Here is a 22,741-nt window from a genome sequence, read left to right on the forward strand (position 1 = left end):
TGTCTGGTTTTATTTCTTCCAGCACACAATTCCAGCACTATATAGGCATCACTGCTGTATTTAACCACATGGAGTGTCATCACCCCATCCCATGGGCAAACAAAGGTGGTGGCCAGCTATTGCATAAATAGTTTCCTCCTTCGCCTTATTTCCCTTGCGGCAGCCAAGCTTCATCCACTGGCAGTACGATGTAGTTCACATCGTCATCATCACATTCAGCTTCTCCCACTTGGACTCCTCCTCTTCAGCTCCGCTGTCAGCCATTGATAATAGAATGCGGGCCTGAAAACAATTTTACACGTCCAGCAATCTGATGGCGTGCAAGCTTAATTCCAACCTAACAAAGCTGTTAGCGGTGAAGTCACTTTGCTATATCATTTAGTAGAGTTTGCTGCCTTTACCGGCCCAGCCTCGCTAGAGAATACCTAGCTGTCATTATTAAAAAAAAAAAAAGCAATTCCTGCCTTGTACTCTCACATGGTGGGAAATGTGGGCTGCTCCTTGCGATTTTCATGGTGCAGCAAAGTGAACGCCATGTCGGATACCTGGAGCATCTGTTATGGGCAGGGACATGTGGTGAGAAATGTTCTCCTATTCTTGCAGTAACAGAGCAGTCTGTTGCTATGCTGCTTAATCCGAAAAGTTCCAACTCACTGGAATTCAACATTACACATGCTAGAGCATCTGTACGAGCAGTGGAAAGCTGCACATGATTTTGTCATGCACCAGCCTCACTACGAGGAGGAGGAGTCAGAAGTGGAGGACGATGATGACCATGAAAGTGGCACTGGCCACAACACACAATGGTCTCAGTGGGAATTGGAGCCATAAAGAGGTTAGACAGCTTATCCAAGACCCCTGTCAGGTGCTGAATCCGTTTTGCCAGTAAGGACATCTGTGACACGAACAATCCTGCTGGATCTGCCGATCTGGATGTGACTGAAAGCATTTGTGAGACGCATCCGGGAGCGGATCAGTCTCACAAATGCATTGCGAGAACAGATCAGTCTCTCCGCTTGTCATGCGGACAGACAGATCCGTCTTGTATCTTTTTTCACATTTTTACCAGTCTGCGCATGCTCAGACCGGAAGGACGGATCCAGCATTCAGGCACTAATACATTCCTATGGGGAAAAATGCCAGATCCGGCATTCAGGCAAGTCTTCAGTTTTTTTCGCCGGAGAGAAAACCGTAGCATGCTATGGTTTTCTCTTTTGCCTGATCAGTCAAAATGACTGAACTGAAGACATCCTGATGCATCCTGAACGGATTACTCTCCATTCAGAATGTATGGGGATATGCGTGATCAGTTATTTTCTGGTAGAAAGCACCTGTGACAGAACTCTATGTCGGAAAAGAAAAACGCTAGTGTGAAAGTACCCTAAGGAAATAACTTGAAACTTGCATGGTTCTTTTGCAACAAATTTACAAAATTTCAGAAGGCATTTGTTAAAATTTGTCATTCTCAACGCCACCAGGGATCTAGTGTATACTTTGTTGCAAAAAGTTGCAATGATACATCTGGCAAAAAATTTAGCCCTACACACAAAATATCTAGCTGCCCTTAGTGAATGCAGACTGCCAGACATGATGCAAACCACAATCAAAATGGCACAGATACATCATGAATTTGGCACAAATACTTATTCCACTGAAAAAAAAAAAAAGGCAAAATCGCTCCACTATTCTGGAGCAGAATGCTTGATACATTTATACTTTCTTACTATCAGACAGTATTAGTAAACCTGTCCCATTATAATTGAATGAAAAGTACTCATTCAAGCTATAATAATAAGCAATATTCAGTGTTTTGTAAGCAGCTGGTTCAGAGGACCAGTATTTCTATGGTTTGTTTATAAACCTTAATATTTTATACTCGTACTTGTGTGCTGTATGAAAAATGTAAACAAAATAACTCTAATTTATTTCTTCTGCTACATTCACTTCTTTCAAATTAGAGCAAATTTAATCCTCTAATGGGATTTATTTTCTGAATTTGGCAAACTATATAAAAACTGTACAAAATAACACATTAATAAATCATTTGTTTTCTTTCTTTTTTGTTTAATAAAAATAAAGCCAAACATCACCATACAGTTATTGACTAAAGTATTCAATGAGAGAGAATGGCTGTTTTACTACAGTAAGATTTTCTTTTAATTTGAAATCTACCCTTACATTAACATGCTTGAGGATGGCTTGGTGAGGTCACAAAACTTGAACCCTGTCAATTTATATTTAACAAATTTTTTATTAGAAAATTATAGCATACAACATCTTCCTTACAGTACAGTATAATTTGCTCATCACATTACAAGTATTCAGGATAGAAGACATCGGATGAAAAGTTTTCATTTATATCAGAGAAAGAAACAAGGCCATGAAAGGACGACCAACAAACAAACAATGATAAACACTGCGCCACATTTAAAATCAAGCATTAGAATTGAGGTATGAATCTTCTACACTTGTAGATCTGGCAAAGATGGATAGTGTTTGGATATATAAGACGCCCATTTTCGCCACCTGGCGCTGACACTTGATATCCGGCACAGCTGTTTAGCAATCAGTAGTTCCATGCCATAATTATAGTTGGCTTTAGCAATGATTTCTGGTATGGTTGGGATGTCCCTACTCTTTCACCTTTTAGCGATTGCAACTCTCGTTACTGTTAGTATATGAAAAGCAATAGTGAGGTCTGCTAAATCTAAACATTCAAACTCAAAGGAGAGCAATGCTATTTCCGGGGACATGGGGAGTGCCTTCCCTATAACAGCACCTATAAGTGATAATATGTTGGACCAGAAACAGTTGACAACAGGGCAGGTCCACCAGATATGCATTAAGTTGCCAACTGCTGATAGGCATCGCCAGCAATCATTTGAGGTGGTTGGCTATATAATGGATAGGCGATAAGGGGTATAATACCACCTATAAAGGAGTTTTCTTGAGGCCTCCAGGTGGTCGACACACTTCAAGGTTCTAGAGCTCAGGGAAAAAACAAAGGCCCAGTGTGCTGGCGCAAAAGTTTTATTTAAATCTTTCTCCCATTTAGTCTGGAACGGGAATTTTGATATAGTAACTGAGAGCTGCAACCCCCTATAGGCCTCAGAAATATCTCCCTTCCGTATCCTGGGGTTCTGGAAATATGCAGCATACATAGAGGAGTGTGTAGAGTGTGTAATGTTCTTGGATGCTAGGAGGTGGCGTAATTGAAGGTACTTATAAAAATCAGACCACTGGATTTGATACCGTTCTCTTAAGTCTGTGAATGATATAAGGGCCCCATTGGTTAAAATTCGGGACACTGAAAAGATTCCTTTAGATTCCCATTGTGAGAAATCAGTATCTGGCAAGCAGGCACTGAAAGCTGACAACGGAGCATCCATAATCCTGAGTGGAAGGATTTTCGGGATAAGGGGACACTTGGTCCATAACGACATTCCAGCTTGACTAGTGATAGATGGAGATCGAGGGGACGTTTTGGAAAGTAATCCCTGCCAAAGTAAGTGTTGCAATGAGGGTGCACGAGTTAAGCTAGTTTCCATTTGTACCCATTTTTCCACGGTGTCATTAATCCACCAGCTTTTGAGTTGGTCGAGCACAGTAGCTTGGTAATAGGTAAGAAGGCACGGACATCCCAGTCCCCCCAGTTTAACAGGCTTGTATAGAATATCAGCCGCTACTCTCGCCCTCTGTTTTTTCCATATAAATTGTGATATAAGGGCTTGGAGCGAGGCAATATATCTGCGGGGCACAATGACAGGCAAGTTCCTAAATAAGTACAAAATCTTTGGCAAAAGAAACATTTTGGATGCAGCAATTCGGCCCAACCAGGAGAGAGGGTATTGCGAATAGGCCACTATGTCATTTTTAATTTGTGCAATTATAGCGTTGTAGTTAACAGACTGGAGGTTACTTAGGGGGAATGTGAGGGATATACCTAAGTAAGGAATACTTCCTTCGGCCCATTTGAAGGGGAATTTGGCTGAGATGGCACTTTTGGTATCTAGCGAGAGCCACATTCCCAGTATAAGCGATTTATGAGAATTAATTTTATAGTAACTCACCCGACTAAACTGATCAATGATATCTGAGACAGCTGTTAAAGAGGTTAAGGGGTCTTTAACTGAAATAATGACATCGTCCGTGAAAAGGCCTATTTTGTGTTTTGTTTCACCAATAGTAATACCTTTAATGTTCGGGGATAACCTGATTTGGTGAGCTAGAGGTTCCATCATTAGTGCAAATAGGAGGGGAGAAAGGGGGCACCCCTATCTTGTGCCATTAGTGATCCCAAAGGGCGAGGAGAGGGCTCCCGAGGAATATACTCTGGGTTTGGAATATAACACTAAGATGGAGGATAGAAGCCTTGGTGGAAAACCAAATTTGCCCAGTACCGCTTCAAGGTAGCCCCAGTGGATCCGGTCGAACGCTTTCTCGGCATCCAATGATAGGAGCAGAGAAGGCGCCCGGCGTTCAGCCACCACCGACATAATATTCAAAAACCTGCGGGTGCCATCCACTGTCTGTCGGTCCTTGACAAACCCGACTTGATCAGCGTCAATTAATGTTGGGAGAATATTTGTCAAACGGGTCGCGATCACCTTAGCGTAGATTTTTAGGTCCACGTTAAGAAGTGATATTGGCCTAAAGTTAGAGGGAACATCTGGAGATTTCCCAGGCTTCGGCAGGGTGACTATCAATGCGTTTAGCATTTCTTCAGGTAGAGAGCCTGAGGATGCAGCATCATTAAATAGCCTTGTTAGGTAAGGAACTAGTAGGTCTCTATGAGCCTTAAAAAAATTCATTGGTGAGACCATCCGGTCCAGGTGACTTGCCAGTTTTCAGGGTTTTAATTGCTACAGAGATTTCCTCCGGAGAAAAAATATAGGATGTGTCTAGCTTTTGACTGTCTGTCAATGAGGGTAAATTTAGATGGTCTAGAAATGTTTGTATAGAGGGCAAAGAAGGTTGAGGCGTGGACGTGTCAGTTGAAAGGTTGTACAATGATGCATAGTACTTAGCAAACTCATCAGCAATGCCCTGCAGATCAAACACCATAGACCCATCAGAGTAGGATAAGTAAGAGATTCTGTTTTTGGCACTGCGCGACTTCAATTGTTTAGAAAGTAATGCCCCTCCTTTATTTCCCTGCCAGTAATGTTGAAGCTTAAGCTTCCTTAGCATCAAGTCGTACTGATAAGAATTTAGTTCATGCAGACGGGATTGAATTACCGTCATTTCAGCTGCTCTTTGAGACAGGTAGGAAGACTTATTTAAGCGGTGCAGTTCAGCTAGCCTAGATTGTAATTGAAGTGACAACTGAGTTCTGCATTTTTTATCATAGGAAGATTGCTTAATAAAATGACCTGAGAGTCGCCTTCATAGCACACCACAGAATACCTTCAGAGATTTCACCAGTATCGTTTTCCCTAAAATAATTGTGCAAACACTCAATGGTCTGTGGTGAGTAACGTGGACTCTGCAGGATAACATTATTCAGCCTCCATATGGAGTGATGTGCAGAGGAGTACTGTTCTGCTATTTCAATTGCAATGGGCGCATTATCTGACCAAGTAATGGTATAGACATTTGAGGAGACTACGCAGGGCAGTAATTGTCTGTTGACCAAAAAGTAGTAGATCTTAGTGTACACCTTATGGGCAGCAGAAAAAAAGGTGAAATCACGCTCAGTGGGGTGTTGGATCCGCCAGGCATCATACAGATCATGTGATTGCGTAAGTTTAGCCATTGCCGATGGTTCCCTAGCTCCAGTTGAGGAGGTAGAGTCCATAGAAGGCCACATCACCGTATTAAAGTCCCCCAACACAATGAGACGTCCCTTCTGAATTTTGGACACTTTACACAGAAGAGAGGTACAAAAGGCAGAAGGGCGTTGATTAGGCGCATATAAAGAGACAATTGTATATTGAACATTGTTAATAAGGCCTATCACAATGACAAATCTCCCACTTTTATCCGTCTCAACCTTTTCTACTTGAAGTGCAAGTAGTGTAGTTACTTCCAATCCTTAAACATCTTGACTTTTGCTTGCTTTCTGACTCTCTTCTGGTACTCTACCATATGTTTACTCCAGGATGGCCAGATGACGCCGCTTCCACCTCCATGTTCTCACGCTGTTGGTCCTGCGACAATGTCTGCCTCTGTCTCCCAGGCACACCGTGGCAGTATGCAGTGTTGATGGAGGAAGGGAGTAAATCCGAGTCACTTGCAGAAATGGCCCACTACCTGCTCACTTGATTGGGTAGTGACAGCTTAATTGTCACCATTCTCCAGAGGTATGACTTCTAGCCCTCCACCTTGTTGGACCCTCACTACCAGTCCAAAATGGGGGTCTTTTTTACACCCGCTGAGAGGGAGGACAAAATGAACTACGACTGAGACACCCTATGAAGTCATTTGACGGCTGCCTATCTGCGCCATCATCCATCCTCTCGCAGGTCTGACCAGGGGGGCCTTCTGCACTCTTGTGCCGCTGCCTTGGCTGCTGTGGCGGCGGGGGTAGTACCAGATCCATCAACAGCAGCTTGAGTCTAGAGTTGCTGATGAGCAGCTTTCTTCACCCACCTAGTGAAGAAACTACTCACCAGCAGCAGCTAGACCTGGAGCAGAACCTGAACCAGCAGGTGGTGGCATACTTGAAGTGCACCCTGCCAGCCGTCATTGAAGATCCACTGATCTACTGGGCAGCCAAACTGGCTTTGTGGCCGCAACTAGCAGAGTTTGCCCTGGAAAAGCTAGTGTGGCATCAGAATGGGTGTTTCGTGAGACGGGGGCTATTGTTACCAGAAGGAGAACTCACCTGTCCACCCAAAATGTGGAGAGACGAACCTTTGTCAAGATAAATCAGGCGTTGATCAGCCAGGAATTTCACCCACCAATGCCTGATGCAATAGATTAGATCATGCTTCCTCAAACAAACCTTGATAAAAGATCTTCTGTCTACCTGCCTCAGCTACTACTGCTGCCACCCGCCTGATGCCGCACATCTGATGCCAAGTGCTCCTTCTTACACCCACCATTGTCAGTAGGTACTGTTATTGCCACCCACCTTGCCACTCTGTCACCGGGTTACTCTGTGGTTTCCTGATGCTGCTGCCACCTCACCACTAAGGTCTCCTCATGCTGCTGTTGCCACATCCATACTATCATTATGCCACTTTGTGGTCTCCTCATGCTGCTGCCACCTCCACACTCTGTCATTGTGCCACTCTGTGGTCTCCTCATGCTGCTGCTTCCACCTCCACACTATGTCACCTTGCTACTCAGTGGTCTTCTCATGCTGCTGCCACCTTCACACTATGTCACCTTGCCAATTTGAGGTCTCCTCATGCTGCTGCTGCCAACTCCACACTCTGTCATTGTGCTACTCTGTGGCCTCCTTATGCTGCTGTAACCTCCACACTATGTCACGTTGCCAGTCTGTGGCCTCCTCATGCTGTTGCTCCAACCTCCAAACTCTGTCATTGCGCCACTCAGTGATCTCCTCATACTGCTGCACCTTTACCACTCTGTGGTCAGCTTATGCTGCTGAAAAATCACCACTTTGTGGTCTCCTCATGCTACTGCTACCTCAACACTATGCCACTGGGCCATTCTGTGGTCTCCTCATGATGATGCTGCCACCTTCACAGTCTGTCATTGTGTCCATCTGTGCTCTCCTCATGCTGCTTCCACATCACCACTCTTTGGTCTCCTTATGCTGCTGCCAGCTCCACACTATGTCACTTTGCCTCTCTGTGGTATCCCCATGCTGATGCCAACTCAGAACTGTCTCTGGGCCACTCTGTGGTCTGCTCATGCTACTGCTGCCACCTCCACACTATGCCACCTTGCCAATCTGTGGACTTCTTATGCTGATGCTGCTGTCACCTCCACACTTTTACCATGCCAGTCTGTGGCCTCATCATGCTGCTGCTGCCACCTCCACATACGGTCAGTGTGCCATTCTTTGATATACTCATGCTGCTGCCAATTCAGACACAACCACATGGAGAGTGCATATAATATGTCGGGACTAGATATATGCAAATTTTTTTAAAAACCGATTCACCTTTAAAAAACCGATTCACCAGTTGGCCTCATTTTTGGGGAAAAATTTGGTTTGATCCATATTTATTTGTGGTGAAATTCCATAAAAATGGCTATTTGCAAGCTGAAGAGAGCCTTTATAGGGGTCTAAAACACTGTGCCTTGCAGTAACATGCATAGGAAGTCTGCTATGGTAGTGAAATAATACTTTGAGTCAGTATGACATGCAGATGACAGGGGTCGCTTTTAGAATCACTGCATACTTCCCTTATTTGTTCAGTCACTGGGCCAAAACTGACCAAATAACTGAAGTTTCAACTTAGCCTTACAGGTCAATGTTAGCGTCAAGAAGAAGTGCAGTCCTTTTACACCCTCGTCAGCTGATTGCACATAGATGTCTACAGAACCTGTATTAAACGCTTATACAAGTAGAGCCACGTGACAGAGTGGAGAGGGTGTCAGCAGTAAGTTTGTGTTGACGTCACTGATTAATTTGCCCTTCCTCTGATCCATCAGAACAATAACCCACAAAATCCTGTCTGTAGAGCATCTGCCTTCACTCGGTCAGCATTTTCTCAATAATCCATCAGTATTGCTAATGCCAAAAAAGCAGGAGTGGATCTAAAACTGAGATGACAGGTGAATAGAATATTTGTATATCTTCTGTGTTTTGTACCCACTCCTGCTTTTGGCTACAAAATCATAAGCCAATTCTTATGGGACCATACAGGAGAGAATCGGACAGTTTTCTGGCTATTCGATGGCGTGGTTGCGGTGGAGAAAACATTCCATAAAACAATATCTCTCCACCTGGAGACGAATCCTGTCAAGATTGATGCAAGTGCAGTATAGGCTGCTAATCCAGCCAGATACTTCTGGGGTAACCTGCCTGGCATGAACAGGCCTTTAGTAGCTACACACAATGAGGAGACAAAGCTTCAAGATTACTTGGAGCCTGGAATAGTCGCAAATTTCATCAAGATTCAAACCATAACTACCAGCCCCTGGTCTCTTTGTCAGGGAAAACATCACAAGTTCCCAGTCATCATGAATGAGAAGGAGGACATCCTGTGGTGCCCGGAGATAGAGGGGGTCTTCAGATTCCCCCCACACTATAAGGACATCTCAGAAATGAACCGCTGCTCTCGACAGAAGCTCCTGGGAAAGTCATGAAGCATCATCCGGCATTTATTCACCCCACTGAAGGATTATTTTGAAAATATGTAGAAGCCACAAGGGGCCCCCACGCTGCAGATTTATCATGGAGACACTGGATTTTATAATATTACATTATTATATAAAGAAAAAAAAGAAAAAATGAAGCCCCTTTGTCACCCGACTCCCAAGTGCTATTGTAACATCCCGAAGTATGTTACTAAACTCTTTCTCCCAGCTACAACATGTTAAGTGTAATTTTATTGTCCGTCTATGTAAATGATGCTGTCATTAATGTCATTTAATGTATTTCTAGGCCTGTTTCATATATTATGCTGTAATTTCCCTGTACACCAGCAGGTGGCAGCAATGTGTGATCAGGAACATAGCCAGTTTAGTATTGCTAGACTGGAATAGTTCATTCCAGTTTTAGCTCCCCCTCCTCTGTGAACAGAAGTGGGCTGGTCCCATGTCCTGTCTCATGGGTAGGCTGTGTTAGTAGGAGCTCCCAGAAAATAGGGATCCCAAGTCAGGATCTTATCTCGGTTGAGACCAAATATCACCTTCCCAGCCTGAGCCATCAGCCTCAGGTGGTTGACAAGAAAGCATCTCCAGCATCCAGGAAGAAGCATTCCCTGTGAGCCAAGCTGTGAGTACATATCCAGAGTCCAGGAGAAGCCAAATTCCTCCTCAGATAGTCAGGTCCATACCAAGCAGAAGACAGACAGAGCAGAAGATATATACCTGCTGGATTCTCCAGGCACATAGTATAGAAGCAGAAGAGATACTGATCCCTGCCACACATTGCCTATACCTGCTGGGACCCAAGACTATTGCTGTAACTTGTATGGATGTAAAGCTGCCATTCAGTGAAGACAAGTTGGACAAAGTTCCTCAGTTACTCCTATTAACAACACTCATTTTATTGCAAGTGAGCCAGGATCCAGGAGTCCAGCCGTACCAAGGTAGGAGACACCGTTGACACTACCATATCTATCTGCTATACAGAGACATTTTCCCCCTCTGGCATTCCCCACCTGGTATGTGAGCTATAACATCTTAAAGGGCCCTGCAACAGTACCTGTGCAAGCTGCAATTGGTGTCACGAACAACATTATATATATATATATATATATATATATATATATATACACACACATACACACATACACACACATATCCTGACCCACTGCATCATCTGCACCGTACTGCGGTCTTGCTCTACCATCTACATCAGGGATGGCCAACCTGAGGCTCTCCAGCTGTTTCAAAACTACAACTCACAGCATGCCCAGACTGCCTATAGCTATCAGCCTACAGTAGTCTGCACGTCACTAATGTCCTCCTCAACTGTCTCTGGCTCAGGAGCCTGACCGCTCGCAACACCAGCTCCCACGCCACTATCCTCATCACTACTAGCCCGCATAGTTGAGGAAAGGACAGAGGCAGGTTGAGGACAGGTGAGGGCACAGGACCTGCTCTGGGGCCATAAAAAATAAGGGTTGTGTCTGACGACCCCTCCGACTGTTGGCTTGGGGGGTGTGATGTCACTTGGGATGAAGTGGATGACCGAGTTAACCAATCAAGAACCACTGGGTTGCTGGTCAAGACACGACCACTAGATGACACCGGGAGCTCAGGCCTCTCACTGAGACTCCTGCTGCCACGCCCCCTTACTCTCCTGTGACCTCTACCTGAGCCACTAAACGCTTTCAACATATATAACTGCAGAAATGAACTGAGCAAACATTTTTCTTTCTGTACTGAAATAGGCCACTAAACGTGTTAACCACAAATAACTGCAACAGTGGAGTGTGCATATATATTTCTTTTTGTACTGAAATAGGCCACTAAACGCTTTTAACATATATAACTCTAAAAGTGAACTGCAAATTATGTACAGACCAAAAGTTTGGACACACCTTCTCATTTAAAGAGTTTTCTTTATTTTCATGACTATGGAAATTGTACATTCACACTGAAGGCATCAAAACTATGAATTAACACATGTGGAATTATATTCATAACAAAAAAGTGTGAAACAACTGAAAATTGTCAGATTCTAGGTTCTTCAAAGTAGCCACCTTTTGCTCTGATTACTGCTTTGCATACTCTTGGCATTCTCTTGATGAGCTTCAAGAGGTAGTCATCTGAAATGGTTTTCACTTCACAGGCGTGCCCTGTCAGGTTTAATAAGTGGGATTTCTTGCCTTATAAATGGGGTTGGAACCATCAGTTGCGTTGTGGAGAAGTCAGGTGGATACACAGCTGATAGTCCTACTGAATAGACTGTTAGAATTTGTATTATGGCAAGAAAAAAGCAGCTAAGTAAAGAAGAACGAGTGGCCATCATTACTTTAAGAAATGAAGGTCAGTCAGTCCGAAAAAAAAATTCGGGAAAACTTTGAAGGTGCCCCCAAGTGCAGTCACAAAAACCATCAAGCGCTACAAAGAAACTGGCTCACATGCGGACCGCCCCAGGAAAGGAAGACTAAGAGTCACCTCTGCTGCAGAGGATAATTTCATCCGAGTCACCAGCCTCAGAAATCGCAGGTTAACAGCAGCTCAGATTAGAGACCAAGTCAATGCCACACAGAGTTCTAGCAGCAGACACATCTCTAGAACAACTGTTAAGAGGAGACTGTGTGAATCAGGTCTTCATGGTAGAATATCTGCTAGGAAACCACTGCTAAGGACAGGCAACAAGCAGAAGAGACTTGTTTGGACTAAAGAACACAAGGAATGGACATTAGGCCAGTGGAAATCTGTGCTTTGGTCTGATGAGTCCAAATTTTAGATCTTTGGTTCCAACCACCATGTCTTTTTGCGACGTAGAAAAGGTGAACAGATGGACTCTACATGCCTGGTTCCCACCGTGAAGCATGGAGGAGGAGGTGTGATGGTGTGGGGGTGCTTTGCTGGTGACACTGTTGGGGATTTATTCAAAATTGAAGGCATACTGAACCAGCATGGCTACCACAGCATCTTGCAGCGGCATGCTATTCCATCCGGTTTGCGCTTAGTTGGACCATCATTTATTTCACACTTTTTTGTTATGTATATAATTCCACGTGTTCATTCATAGTTTTGATGCCTTCAGTGTAAATCTACAATTTTCATAGTCATGAAAATAAAGAAAACTCTTTGAATGAGAAGGTGTGTCCAAACTTTTGGTCTGTACTGTATATTTTTATGCAGAAGTGAACTGCGTATATAGTTTTCTTTTTCTACTGAAATACGCCACTAAATGCTTTCCCCACATATATCTGCAGAAGTGAACTGAGAAAATATTTTTCTTTTTGCAATGAAATACTCTACTAAATGCTTTCACCACATATAGCTGCAGAAGTGAACTGAGAATATATTTTTCTTTTTATACAAAAAAAGTCACTAAATGCTTTCACCACAAATAACTGCAACAGTGAAGTGCGTATATATTTTTCTTTTTTAATGAAATAGGCCACTAAACGCTTTCACAACAATTTACTGCAACAGTAAAGTGCATATATATTTTTCTTTTTGTAATGAAATTGGCCACTAAACGCTTTTAACACATATAACTACATAAGTGAACTGAGAATATATTTTTATTTTTATAATGAAATAGGCCACTAACCGCTTTCACCACAAATAACTGCAATAGTGAAATGCGTATTTATTTTTTTGTACTGAAATAGGGTACTAAACGGTTTCAATACATAACTGCAGAAGTGAACTGAGAATATATTTTTATTTTTGTAATGAACTAGGCCACTAAACGCTTTCACCACAAATAACTAACAGTGAACTGAGAATATAGTTTTCTTTTTGTACTGAAATAGGCCACTAAACGCTTTTACCGCAAATAACTGCAACAGTGAACTGCATATATATTTTTCTTTTACTACTGAAATACGTCACTAAACACTTTTATCACAAATAACTGTAAAAGTGAACTGCATATATATTTTTCTTTTTGTACTGAAATACGTCACTAATCACTTTCTTTTTTTTATTGACAATTTTTATTGTTTTCTATTTTTCATAGCAAAGTACATGCTTTAGGTCAAAATTTAGAAAACATTACAAGTGACATAAAAGAAGGCAGAATTTACATTCGCAAAATTATCACATGTTCAAGTAACTAGCGGGCGATTAAGCCCAACCTTGACAGGTTTCATCTGTTATCAGACAGAAGTACAATTAGTACAATTAGAACAAATCAGGGTAAGGCTCCATTCACACGTCCGCAACGTGTTTTGCGGATACACGGAGCCACGGAACTGCAAAACAAGGAAAGCGGCAATGTGCATTGCCGGCACTAATAGAATATGCCTGTTCTTGTCCGCAATTGTGGACAAGAATAGGACATGTTCTATTTTTTTGCGGAAACGGAAACACAGATGCGGAAGTGCGGATCCGCAAATGTGGATGCGGACAGCACATTCCGGCCCCATTGAAAATGAATGGGTCTGCACCTGTTCCGCAAAATTGTGGAACGGATGCGGATCCATTTTGCGGACGTGTGAATGGACCCTAAACAAGATAACAGGGATCCTAGAGTATGCTTCCTGTGGTGTAAGGAAGGGGCCCAGCGGGGCAGAAGGATCTTTATAGCAGGACATGGACGGGTGGTCAACTTCAGAATAAGTACATGCTGAAAAAGCTTGTTATACAAATTTTCTATATATTTTCCATGGCGACCATACCTTTAGGAAAGAGGATCTAGAATGTAATTCCCAATGGGAGATTTCCTCCAACCTATAAATCTGGTCTACTTTATTGATCCAATGGTCAATACAGGGGATATCAGAGGACAGCCAGTGCATAGGTAGGAGTAGTCTAGCAGCTGCCAGCATGAGCAAAAAGAGAGATGATTTATGTATACCTATATTACCCATCCCCAGGGATATCAGGGCTAGCTTAGGTGTGCATGGGAGGGATGACTGGCATATCTGATTGCACAGTTGAATGATCTTATGCCACCAGGGATTAATTAGGTCACAAGACCACCAGATGTGTATAAAAGTACCTTTAGATACGTGAAACCTCCAGCGGATATTAGAGGCTGTTGAGCTGTACATATACGTTTTATCTGGGGTCTTGTACCATCTCATAAGAATTTTGTAGTTGTTCTCTTGGATGCGTATACACCTGGATATCTTGTGGGGGGAAATTAAGAGTTTGGTGATCTCTTGGGATGACAGATTTTGTTGTAAGTCCCTTTCCCAAAGGCCCACAATTGCAGGTTTAGGAAGGGAGGAGGATGACTTTAGGTGTCTATATATTTTAGAAATAGTTTTGGAAGGGTATACCTTACTGCACAGCATTTCCTCAAACCAGCTTGATTCCCTTGTTTGGGAGGCATTTTTTGCCCAGAGAAGTGCTTCTGTCCTGAGGAAATGCAGTAGGGTGGCGTTGTGGATCTGAGTATCTAATAACATGCATATTTCAGGTTCTGTCACCACCAGACATCTGAGAAGCTCTGCCAGACGTTCTTCAGAACCTCCTGCTTGAGGTTCCTTTAGTTTTGCTTTCTTTTTCTCATCTCGTTAGCCTCTCTCAACTGTCATGTAGTTGCACTGATTGCATCCCTTTAAATCCCTTCCCATACTGCATCACTTTGCGGTTTATAAAACTTCCTGGAGTGTGTGCATGCTGGATGCTACTACTGAGTCTTCTACAGATAAGTTTTGTTCATTCATTTGTGTTTTCCTGTTTGCTGGATCCCAGGTGACCCTGATTCCCTCCGTATCAAGTGTAGGGAGCCGGTGGTCGTGTCCCCTCACTATTATAGGGTGTTCAGGTGTTATACAGTCGAGGAACGAGGATATGCAATCATCTACCATTGAGATTTTTGCATAGGCTGAGCAGTTAGGGAGAGAGACAGGTCTGTTGCAGGGCTTACCCTTTGGTTCCTTAGTTTTGGATCCAGTCAGTCGGATCTTCATTTTGTGTCTTCTAGTTTTCTGTACACCTTCTGTGACATTATAAACCGCCAAAACCATCTTAAGCATGAATCCGGTTTCAACCTTGATTGACCGCATGCAGGGTCTTTCACTGGAGTTAGCAGATCTCCGGAAAACTGTCTCTCAGTTTGAGGTGACCGTTTCCGTTCATGGAATTTGTTCTGAGCCTAAAATCTGGCTTCCAGATACGTTCTCCGGGGGTAGTGAGAATTTTGTTCATTTTAGAGAGGCTTGCAAACTCCATTTTCGCCTACTTCCCCATTCCTCTGGTGATAAGGAGCGGAGGGTGGGGATCATCATCTCGCTGCTCAGGGATAACGCTCAGTCCTGGGCCTTTTAGCTGCCAGTGGGGGCACGGCCCCTCTGTTCAGTGGATGATTTTTTTTTAGCCCTGGGTCAGATATATGATGATACGTATCGTATTGCTCTGGCTGAGTCTAGACTCCGTCTTTTATGCCAGGGTAAACAGTCCGCAGAGATATACTGTTCAGAATTTCGGAAATGGGCAGCTGATACTGGTTGGAATGATGCTGCACTCCGAAGTCAATTTTGCCATGGTCTTTCAGAGGGATTGAAAGATGCATTTGCCTTTCATGAGAGACCTACCTCCTTGGACACTGCCATGTCTCGGGCCGTTCATATTGACAGGCGTCTTAGAGAGAGAGGAGAGGTGACTCCTTCCTGTCATACTCAGTCCAAGGACAGTGCGGCGGTCTCATTCAGTGCACAGGGGTCTCAGTCGCTCTCAATACCTTTTGAGCAGGAGCCCATGCAGCTGGGTTTGCTTGCCTCTGACAATAGAGGATTCAGCTCTCATAGGAAGGTTTGTTTCTGTTGCGGAGGTATAAATCATTTGGCAAATGTTTGTCCCTCTAGGAGATTCAGGCAGTTTTTTGAGAGTAATAAAGAAACAAAAAGAAAAAAATCCTCTAAAAATGTTCCATCTGTTACTATTGGCAAGGTTGATGCGGAAATTGAAGGTTTTCCGTTTGCTTGTAGTTCCCGTTTTGTCCTACCTGCCAGGGTGGCGCTAAAGAGCAAGAACTTTTTTTGTAGATAGCGGAGCAGTTGTCAATCCTATTAATAATCAATTTGCTATAACTCATGGTTTCCAGGTATGCACTTTGGGAAAGGATATACCTGTTTTTGCTATTGATTCGGTTCCACTTTCTCAGAAATCGTTAAAGGGCATAGTTCACAATATCCGTTTGATTGTGAGTGATACTCATGTTGAGGATGTGTCATGTTTTGTCCTAAGCGGGTTGCCTACTCCTCTAGTGTTGGGACTACCCTGGCTCACTAAATATAACCCCACCATTGATTGGCAAGCAAGGCAAATAAATGGTTGGAGTGACTTTTGCAGAGAGAATTGCCTCACAACATCTGTTTCTGAGGTTTCTACTAAGACTGTACCATCTTTTCTCTCTGAATTTTTGGATGTGTTTTCTGAGAGTGGTGTTCAGGACTTGCCCCCTCACAGGGAGTATGATTGCCCTATTAATCTCACCCCAGGCGCCAAGCTGCCTAAATCTCGTTTATACAATCTCTCCCAACCTGAAAGGGTAGCTATGCGTGCTTATATCTCTGAGAGTCTGAGAAAGGGACACATACGACCCTCGAAGTCACCTGTTGCCGCTGTTTTTTTTTTTTGTTAAGAAAAAAGATGGTTCTTTAAGACCATGTCTGGATTTCAGGGAGCTGAACAGTATCACAATTTGTGACCCTTATCTGCTTCCTCTGATCCCGGACCTGTTTAACCAGATTGTTGGGGCTAAAGATTTTTCCAAGTTGGATCTAAGAGGGGCATACCACCTGGTCAGGGTCAGAGAAGGAGACGAAAGGAAGACGGCCTTCAATACCCCTGAGGGCCATTTTGAGAATTTGGTTATGCCTTTTGGTTTGATGAATGCTCCAGCTGTCTTTCAGCATTTTGTGAACAGCATTTTTTATCATTTAATGGGGAAATTTGTATTAGTGTATCTAGATGACATTTTGATTTTTTCTCCTGATTTCAAAACTCATAAGGACCACCTACGTCAGGTCTTGCTCATCCTGCGGGAGAATAAATTGTACGCTAAACTGGAAAAATGTGTGTTTGCAGTTCCAGAAATTCAATTTCTGGGGTTTATTCTCTCCGCTTCTGGAATTCGCATGGACCCCGAGAAGGTCCGCGCTTTGCTTGAGTGGAAGCTTCCTGAGAATCAGAAGGCGCTGATGTGTTTTTTGGGTTTTGCCAATTATTACAGGAAGTTTATTTTGAATTATTCCTCTGTTGTTAAACCACTCACTGATATGACTAGAAAGGGGGTAGATTTTTCCTCCTGGTCGGTAGAGGCGCGTAAGGCCTTTTCTAGTATCAAGGAAAGTTTTGCTTCCGCTCCCATCTTGGTACAACCTGATATTTCTCTATTCTTCATAGTTCAGGTGGACGCTTCTAAGGTGGGTGTTGGTGCGGTCTTGTCTCAGGGTCCCTCTCCTGCCAAATGGCGACCGTGTTCCTTTTTCTCGAAGAAAGTCTCCTCCGCAGAGAGAAATTACGATGTGGGAGATAGGGAGTTGTTGGCCATCAAGTTAGCTTTTGAGGAATGGCACCATTGGCTAGAGGGAGCCAGACACCCTATTACCGTGTTTACTGACCATAAGACTCTGGCCTACTTGGAGTCAGCCAAGCGTCTGAACCCGAGACAGGCCAGATGGTCTTAGTTCTTTTCAAGGTTTAATTTTGTTGTTACGTTCCGCCCTGGGGTTAAGAATGTGAAGGCGGATGCCCTGTCACGTTGTTTTCCGGGAGGTGGGAATTTTGAAGACCCGGGTCCCATTTTGGCTGAAGGTGTGGTGGTCTCTGCTCTTTATCCTGAATTGGAGGCAGAGGTTCAGGTAGCCCAGTCAGAGGCTCCTGATCTTTGTCCTCCTGGGAGGTTATTTGTGCCTCTCGCTTTAAGACACAAGATTTTTAAGGAGCACCACGATACTGTCCTTGCTGGGCACCCGGGGGCAAGAGCCACAGTGGATCTCATCGCTCGGAGATTCTGGTGGCCAGCGCTTCATAAGTCATTTGAGGGTTTTGTGGCAGCCTGCGAGACCTGCTCTCGTGCCAAGGTCCCTCATTCACGGCCATCAGGTCCTCTCCTTCCGTTACCCATTCCTTCCCGTCCTTGGACACATCTGTCCATGGACTTCATTACGGACCTGCCTCGTTCCTCGGGGAAGACTGTGATTATGGTGGTGGTGGACCGTTTTAGCAAAATGGTGCATTTCATTCCTTTTCCTGGCTTGCCCAATGCTAAGACGCTGGCACAGGCATTTGTTGATCACATTGTCAAATTGCATGGTATTCCTTCAGACATAGTCTCTGATAGGGGCACGCAGTTTGTTTCCAGATTCTGGAAGGCTTTCTGTTCTCGCTTGGGGGTTCGGTTGTCATTCTCTTCTGCTTTCCACCCGCAGTCGAATGGCCAGATAGAGCGCGTCAATCAGAATCTGGAGACATATCTGCGCTGTTTTGTGGCGGAGAATCAGGAGGATTGGTGTTCTTTTTTGTCCCTTGCTGAGTTTGCTTTAAATAACCGTCGTCAGGAGTCCTCTGATAAGTCACCATTTTTTGGTGCATATGGGTTTCATCCGCAGTTTGGGACATTCTCTGGAGAGGGGTCTTCTGGTTTACCTGATGAGGACAGATTCTCCTCGTCTTTGTCATCTATTTGGCAAAAGATTCAGGATAATCTAAAGAGCATGAGTGAGAGATATAAGCGTGTGGCGGATAAGAGACGTGTGCCTGGTCCGGACCTGAATGTTGGTGATCTGGTGTGGTTGTCTACTAAGAATATCAAATTGAAGGTTCCCTCCTGGAAGTTGGGTCCTAAGTTTATTGGGCCTTACAAAATCTTGTCCGTCATCAATCCTGTTGCCTACCGTCTTGATCTTCCTCAGACTTGGAAGATCCATAATGTTTTTCATAAGTCCTTATTAAAACCTTATGTCCAACCCATTGTACCCTCGTCTTTGCCTCCTCCTCCGATTGTGGTTGATGGTAATCTTGAATTTCAGGTCTCTAGGATTGTGGATTCTCGTGTTGTCCGCGGTTCTCTCCAGTACCTCGTTCATTGGGAGGGTTATGGTCCTGAGGAGAGGATGTGGGTCCCAGTGACGGACATTAAGGCCACTCGTCTCATCAGGGCTTTCCATAGGTCCCATCCTGAGAAGGTGGGCTCTGAGTGTCCGGAGTCCACTCGTAGAAGGAGGGGTACTGTCACCACCAGACATCTGAGAAGCTCTGTCAGACGTTCTTCAGAACCTCCTGCTTGAGGTTCCTTTTGTTTTGCTTTCGTTTTCTCATCTCGTTAGCCTCTCTCAGCTGTCATGTAGTTGCACTGATTGCATCCCTTTAAATCCCTTCCCATACTGCATCACTTTGCGGCTTATACAACTTCCTGGAGTGTGTGCATGCTGCTACTACTGAGTCTTCTACAGATAAGTTTTGTTCATTCATTTATGTTTTCCTGTTTGCTGGATCCCAGATGACCCTGACTCCCTCCGTATCAAGTGTAGGGAGCCGGTGGTCGTGTCCCCTCACTATTATAGGGTGTTCAGGTGTTATACAGTCGAGGAACGAGGATATGCAATCATCTACCATTGAGATTTTTGCATAGGCTGAGCAGTTAGGGAGAGAGACAGGTCTGTTGCAGGGCTTACCCTTTGGTTACTTAGTTTTGGATCCAGTCAGTCGGATCTTCATTTTGTGTCTTCTAGTTTTCTGTACACCTTCCGTGACAGGTTCAGAGAGAACACAACCCTCCTGGTCAAGTAATTGCGAGGCAGGAATCTCTGAAGTTCTTATGGCAGTTGGGCAGCTCTCCTTCAGTTCCTTGGGCGCCAAATCAGAGGGGAAGGAAGTGTAGGACCTTCAGAGCTGGAAGTGAACCGCCTCCAGACCTGTAGGGTGTTGCGAGTGAGAGGGTTGGTTGCTGAGCTATGTGATTGGAGCGGCCTATCAGTCAGCAGAAGAGCCCGAGTGGAGGAGGGGAGTAAAGCGTTCTCTAATTTGAGCCAGAACTTATGAGTCGGTTCTCTGATCATATCTAAAGCTCTGGAAAGTTGGATAGCATCCATGTAGGCTTCAGGGTCTGGCAGACCAATACCACCTTTAGATCTAGGTTTGGTCAGAGTATCAAAGGAGATACGAGGGCTTTTACCTTGCCAAATAAACTTGCGAATAATTTTATTCAGAAAGGCAAAAAATGATCTAGGTATTGCAACAGGGAGAACTTGCATGAGATAGGTGAGTTTCGGCATGATCAGGGACATAATGTTAAGGTTACCTGCACAATTGCTTGTAGAGGTTACTCGAAGAGGGGAAGGAGTCCAATGGCAGCGACACAGGAACAGAGTAGCGCGGAAACGGAATGGATGAATGATCCCGATATGCAGGAATGGCGGTGGCTCAATGGACCCGATAAGGTGCACGTGGTAGATGAGTGCCGAAGAACGAGGAAGGCAAGAGAGTAGTCAGGCAGTCCTGGGTCGGTACACGGGATGGCAGGTACAAGGATTCAGGATGAGGCAGGAGAGTAGTCAATGGAGGCAGAGTTCGGTACACGAGATGGCAGGTGCAAGGATTCAGGATGAGGCAGGAGAGTAGTCGATGGAGGCAGAGTTCGGTACACGAGCAGGTTAGCAGACAAAATACTGAGAGGCTGAAGCAAGACTACGGCTGAGATAGCTCAATAATCTGGCAAGGGAGGAAGTGACATGGTCTTCCTTAAATAGGGCGTACACAGATCTGATTGGTCAAACCAAAAGCAGGAACATTCAGGTCAAGGAGGTGGTTCAAAAAAGTAACAGACACTGTCCAGGAAGCTCTGTGGTCTAGTGAGCAAGGCTACAGCCTAAGACGCTGGAGTCTCCCGGTTCGATCCCTGACAGTACTCCCTCTCCTCCACGATGACCTCCGGGCATCTCCAAGATAGACCTGTCGGGGTATTGCCGATGAAACTCACTGACCAGTCTGGGAGTGTGTACATTCTCCTTGGGTTCCCAAGGAGTGTGTACATTCTCCTTGGGTTCCCACGAGTCCTCATCAGGACCATAACCCTTCCAACGGATCAAATACTGCAGTTTTCTTCGACAAATTCTAGAGTCCAGGATCTTTTCTACAACAAACTCCTCTTCTCCATGCACCCTGACTGGTGGGGGTGGCATCAAAAAGCGATCAGGGAAAGTATTCTCGACAAATGGTTTGAAGAGTGAACAATGGAACACCGGATGTATCTTGAGCGAATCCGGGAGTTTGAGTTTAAATGTGACATCATTAATTTGAGCCAAAATCTGATATGGTATCTTTGACCCAGTTTTTGAGAAGGGACTCTCAGCTTAATATTTTTTGTAGACAGCCACACTTTGTCCCCAATATGAAAAACTGGTGCTGGTCTACAGTGTTTGCCCGCAACTTGTTTGGAGTGACTTTGGGCCTCGTGTAAATTCTCCATGATTTTTCCCCGTACCTCTAACAGGTTAGTTAACCGTTCGGTTACTGCTGGGAGGGCCGTGGTGATTGGCAGAACGGGATTGAAGACTGGATGGAGGCCTGTGTTTGCATAGAACGGGCTGAAAGAAGTCGAACTGTGTTCCAAATTATTATACGCAAATTCTGTAGTGGAGAGATGTTCCATCCAGTCATCTTGTAAATGGGTAATAAAACAGCATAGATACTGTTTTAGGGTTTGATTAGTTCTTTCAGTCTGACCATTAGATTGTGGGTGAAAAGCTGATGACAAATTTACTTTGATTCCAAGGGCAGAACAGAAGTTTTTCCAGAATTTGGACGTGAACTGTACCCCACGATCAGAGACCACGTTGTCTGGAATCCCGTGTAGCCGGAACACTTCACAGATCATGAGTTCTGCTGTCTGTTTTGCAGATGGTATTCCTTTGAAAGGTATGAAGTGTGCCATCTTGGTAAGACGGTCTATGACAACAAGGATAGTGTTCATTCCTTGAGAAGGAGGTAAATCGACCACGAAGTCCATAGAGACTGAGCCCCAAGGGCGAGATGGAACCGGAAGTGGTTGTAATAATCCCAGAGGGGAAGAACGTGGTGTCTTGTAGTGCGCACAGGTCAAACATGAAGAAACATACCTTTTCTCATCCCCTTTACAATTGGGCCACCAGAAGGAACGAGATAACAGTTCTTGAGTTTTTTATTATGCCCAAGTGACCGGCCAACTTGGAATCATGAGCCAGTTTAAGGACTTCAAGTCGAGCTATTTCGGGAACATATAGTTGATGATCCGGTTTGATCCAATAACCATCCTGGAAGTGAAGGTTAACCTAACTAGTGGGGTGGCTAAGGAAAGAGTCACTCTGATATCCGTCTTTAATTAGTTTCCATAAATCCCCCGAATGGGTGGCCCCCAAGAAGTTTCTTTCAGGCAGGATCGTGGTCTGATTCTTATTTTCTTGGGAGGAGTCAGAGAACATTCTGGACAGCGCGTCTGCTTTGCCGTTCTTAGAACCTGGACGGTAGGTAATAATAAAGTTAAAACAAGAAAAGAACAGGCTCCATCTGGCCTGTCTGGAGGATAATC

This window comes from Bufo gargarizans, chromosome 5, assembly GCF_014858855.1.
Source record: "Bufo gargarizans isolate SCDJY-AF-19 chromosome 5, ASM1485885v1, whole genome shotgun sequence".
NCBI lineage: Eukaryota > Metazoa > Chordata > Amphibia > Anura > Bufonidae > Bufo > Bufo gargarizans.